This window comes from Gossypium hirsutum, chromosome A02 (genome assembly GCF_007990345.1).
Source record: "Gossypium hirsutum isolate 1008001.06 chromosome A02, Gossypium_hirsutum_v2.1, whole genome shotgun sequence".
Taxonomy (NCBI): Eukaryota; Viridiplantae; Streptophyta; class Magnoliopsida; order Malvales; family Malvaceae; genus Gossypium; species Gossypium hirsutum.
The window spans coordinates 18,528,184-18,533,457 of NC_053425.1; the positions used below are offsets into that span (position 1 = coordinate 18,528,184).

Below are 5,274 nucleotides of genomic sequence, written 5' to 3' on the forward strand. Positions count from 1 at the left end.
CTGATTCGTTGTTCGAGTGGAGGATCAGAAGATCCTACTGGGATAGCAACTAGTTGATTGACGAAGAACCCGAAGCTACAGTTAATAGGGATTACCGAAGCGAGCTAAACACCCATAATCAGATTTGATTTATTCTATCTTTTGATCTTTTGAATTTTATTTCTTTATGTTATTTTCTTTTATTATTATAAAAACCCTAAAAACTCCCTTTAAGTTACTTTCATACTATAACTTAGTTAAATTACTAACTATATCTTTTTTTTGTTTAGGTTAGAATTGAGGTAGCACTCGCCTCCCTTGGGTACGATCCTTGGAGTATTCACCTACTTCGTTGTAACTATATTACAACTACACTCGTCTACTTGCAGATACCACCTCTCTTATCTATATCTTTTACTGTAGTATTCATACTCTGGACATTAGTACGTCTGGAGGCGGTCAAGTTATTGGCACCGTTGCCGAGGAGGCAACGTCACTAGTTTGATTTTAATTTTTGTGCTCTACAAAAAATAACTAGGAAATCTTTAGGTGATAGATACGATTTTATTTTCTTTATTACTAATCTTCTCTTTTTGGGTTTAGTGTGTGACTCATAGTAAGGGAACACCAATAATAAAAGTAGCAGACCTAGAAAGAATAATTAGGAGAAATTGCCAACAATAATAGCAACATCAGCAGTAGCAAAAGATGCAAGATCTACCACCACCTGCTACAAGTAATGTACCACATGAGAATCTGCTATTTGGCGACACTAATGATAACATTTTTGGAGATCCACGAGCACCACAGCTACCTGCGAACGAACACATGGCTTGTAACGAGAGAACCTTAAGAGACTATGTATTACCAAGTTTGGACATGGTTCAAGAGATTATAACAAGGCCGGCTATCACAGATAACGATTTTGAGATCAAGCTGACAATGATTCAGATGATCCAGAATAATATGCAATTTAGTGGCACAATGACAGCGAATCCAAACCAACACTTAAAACGGTTTCTCCAACTTTATGATTCTTTTAAGTAGAACGGGGTCACCGATGATGCTATTCATCTTTAGGGTCACCAAGGTCTATCATGACATGGGATGAATTTGCTGGAAAGTTCGTACAGAAGTTCCTCCATTGATAAAGCGATTAAACTAAGAAGAGAGATTTTTTTCTTTAAACAGATGGAAGGAGAAAGTTTTCATGAGGCGTGGGGACAATTGAAAAGGCTAATTCAGAAATGTCTGCACCAGGAATTCCCTGAGTGGATGTGATTGCAGGTATTTTACAATGGGTTGGATGTGAATGCAAGATCAAGACTAGACGGAGCAGCAGTAGAAGCACTTATGAAGAGGATGTACGAGGGTACGTATGAAATAATTGAAAATATAGCATTAAAATCTTGCTAGTGGCCAAATGAACGATTCACATATGGTTAAAAATCTGCTACGATAAAAGTGATCCAAGTAGATGATAGGTATCAACAGTTAGTGGATAGAATTAACTGTATCGAATCTGCTAATAAATCGTTTATGTGTGAAAAAGAAAAATCGCTCTTCCACTACATTAATAATCCTGCTGAGGATGTGAACTATATCAAAAATAGGAGTGGAAATCCTTATTCAAATACTTACAACCCCAACTGGAGAGATCACTTGAATATGAGATAGGGAGGAAACCAAGGAAGAAGAAATAGTTGGATTATTTTGAGATATTATTTTAATTATAATAACATAATAATAATAACAATACTTTCATATAAGTAAAACGATTCCGAACCCTCCATATGTTGAGTCCGCGTCCTAACTTGATGGGTTATCTGTAAAGATGGAAATTAAAAAAGGAGCAAGCTTTAACTAGCATACACAGTAGAGTCTAAGTGGCTACTAATACGATTTTATAGTATGAAAATTCATAACAAGAGAATATTGTAAGAAAATAAAATATGCTACTCTAAGGACTAAATTGCAAAGAATGTAAAATTAAAGGACTATTCAGTAAATAATTGATAAACCGTAATTTATACATATTTTTATCCCATGCTTAAAGCATTTACAGATGATTTCTGCTTAGATTTGGTGAATTTGATGCTCCTAATCCTTTAATTTCATGTTTTATACTTAGGTGAGCATAGGAGAGTAAAAAAAGCGAGAAACGGGCCGAAAACAGAAAAAATGGACCCACATGGAAAAACAACACGGCCTGGACTTCCTCACACGGGCGTGTCACATGGCCGTGTCAATTTGGCAGGATCGAAGCAAGACTTACACGGGTAGACCACACGCCCGTGCCTATTTAACAGCCTTGACCACGGGCTGGAGTAATAGCACACGGGCGTGTCACACGGGCGTGTCCCTATCGAGCCCAAGTTTAGTCCTATTCGGAAAAGGCCAATTTTTAGGGCTCTTAGGCATTCAAAAGCCTATTTAAACACTTGAGGAGGTACTTAGGATAGGGACGCAGAGTAGGAAGCAAGGAATTACTCAAGGAAATCCGATTGATCCATCTCAAGAGTCGGATTCATCATCAAGATTCAGATCTCCCTTCAAGTTCCTTCAGGAGTTTTGGTTTTTCTTATGTTTTGTTATCTTTATGCTTTTGATATGTTTTCTTTCATAAATATGAACTGAACCCCCTAAATACCTAAGGGGAATGAAACCTAAGATAGATCTTGTTATTATTATCTGAATTGTATGATAAATATTTGACTTGTTCTTAATTATGTGTTCTTAATTCTTGTTTTAATATTCCAGGATATTGATTCTAGTTAACGCTCTTATTCAGAGGAGGAATAGACCCTGTCTAAGAGTAAAATTGTCATAGTTAAACGGATTTGATTGCGCGCCTAGAGATAGGGTGACAAGATTTTACCGGATTAGGGTGAAACCTAATAAGAGAATCCATAGATCAAGTTAATGCAATTCTAAGGTGTTAATTAGAAAGAGATTTCAATTATTCAACCTAGGGTTAGACATTATTAGTCTTGAGAGAGATAATAATATAACTTAGGGATTTCTACGGATCAAGTCAAATGAATAAATCGTCTGATTCAGAGTCAAATAACAAGTGAAGTCTAGGTGGATTTTTCCTTAGGTATTGTCTCAATCAATCAAATTTTCCCAAAAGTATTTTCCCGAGTTTTCTTTCTGTGCATTCTTTGTTAGTAATTAGTTTAGATAACCAAACCTCTTAATTTTTAGGGTAGATAATAAAAAGGAAGTAAATACTAGTACTCGTAGTTCCTTTGGGTTCGACAATCCAGTCTTGCTGAGCTATACTACTTCTCGATAGGTACACTTGCCTTAACCGTGATAATTAGTTAGTCTCAAGAACGATTCATTTATAAATCTTTAAAACCTGTTACGAATATCATGCATCAATAACTAATGGGGGTTGGTTGATTTTGATATGGTTCACCGAACCTTGGACACGAGACTTAAATCATGTAAATTACTAAGTGGCTCCATTTTATCTTCCGATCTCAATTTGACCTACTTAGACGAATTAGGTCTAATTTATCTTCTGATCTCATCGGTTAATACGAGATAAAGAACAAGTACGCAACAAAATTACCTTTCGGTGTCACTTGCCTAAATGTTTGCTTAGTGACGTCACTTCCTAAGCTCTTAGGTCTATTTGATTTAGTGTAATTTATTACGATTTAGTCTTTTGTCCAAAGATTTTAGTTTACCCACATTTCCATCAACCAACCTCATTTGAGATTTAGCTACTCATGCTCAAAGTGAAGGAAATGAACATGAAAATGAAAAATAAAGCAACTATGAAAACAAAGCTTAAAAAAATACGAAAGTTGAGATTTTTATGCAAGAAAATGAAAACAACAAGAAACTAAAAACATTTAACAAGAATATCTAAAGTAAGAAACATAGACAAAACAAACTTTAATAGATTTGAAGTAAAATAAAGTGAAATACATTAAACTAAAGCTTAAAGAGTCTTAAAAGCAAGTACAAGGATTGAAAATATAAATAAACCTTAACTATAGTAATAACAAACTAAACTAACACTAAGAACATCAAGAACAAGAAGTAAATGCAAAAAATAAACTCTAAACTAAGGTGGAAGAAGAGAAAATAAAAACCTTAGAAAAAGTGTAAAGAAAACTAAGAGAAACCTAGAGAAAACTAAACTCTCTCCTCAACAATTTTATGTTGTTTTAAGGTGTCCTCTAATGACTTTTCATTTCCAAAAATGCCCCTACACGAGCCTTGAGTGATTGGTGGATCGAGTAGACTTTGTCCAAGTTTTCCCCCCTAATGAAGGTGATATCATGATACCCGGAAGAGGATATCGTGATACTTAGAAGAGGATATCACGATACCATTGAAGTGAGTCTTCACTCTTTTATATTGTTGGAGGTATCGCAATTCCAAGGTGTATACATCATGATACCCTTTGCCTTGGGGCCATTCTCACTCATTTTCAATCTCTAATATGTCCCTACATCACTCAATGACATGTTAGGCCTCCCAATGGTGCTATTGGCCAATTTGGGTCACAAAATGGGTAAAAAAATGAGACATTTCCACTTGTTAACTAAAAATATAAAAATAATGTAGGTAAAGCACTAGTATTTTAGATAAAAACATTTGTAGTTACTGCCACTTGTTGTAAGTGCACAACATGGTTGCAGATTAAACAAATTGTCACTGGGTTTGTGGACGAGCCACATATTTGTAGTTACTACCACTTGTTGTGAGTGTACAACATATTCGCAGATTAAACAAACTACCACTGGGTTTTGTGGATGAGCCACCACTTGTTTGCAGATTTAATAAATTGTCACTCTTTCTTCGTACAATGTCCCGCCCCATGCAATGCACTAAATCATGTTTTTTATTATAATAAATCAACACTAGTAGTAGACATGTAACATGTACTCAATTCATCACTAACACTTAACATACTTATCATGTTCTTTGCAGGGCAGTAATAATATTATCACTTTCAATTTAACAGTTTCACTTTATCAGAAAACACATAACATTCGCATATCATATGATGTAATAAGAGCACTTAAGGCATTAAACATAAATTTCAGGATTCACACAATATCAGGGACTTAATTTAGTAAGGAAAACTTTAAAAACAATTCAGGGAATGTACAGGTATTAAATTGAACATATCATACTTTTACAAAATATTAATAATTTAAACTAATTATTCATGGATTCTAGGCTAAATCATTCTGCTAGGGACTTAATTGAACAAAAAAACATTAAAAATAGTTTGGGAATTAATCAGGGACTAAACTGAACGAGTTATAA

At 34.7% G+C, this 5,274-nt stretch overlaps 1 non-coding gene across 1 annotated transcript; it reads right to left on the reverse strand.

Annotated features, from left to right (window-relative positions):
- Nucleotides 1-1,137: 1,137 nt before the first annotated feature.
- LOC121217550 (small nucleolar RNA R71) lies at nucleotides 1,138-1,244 on the reverse strand. The gene has a single exon (XR_005913658.1). It is a non-coding gene; the product is annotated as a small nucleolar RNA R71 (small nucleolar RNA).
- Nucleotides 1,245-5,274: the final 4,030 nt, after the last annotated feature.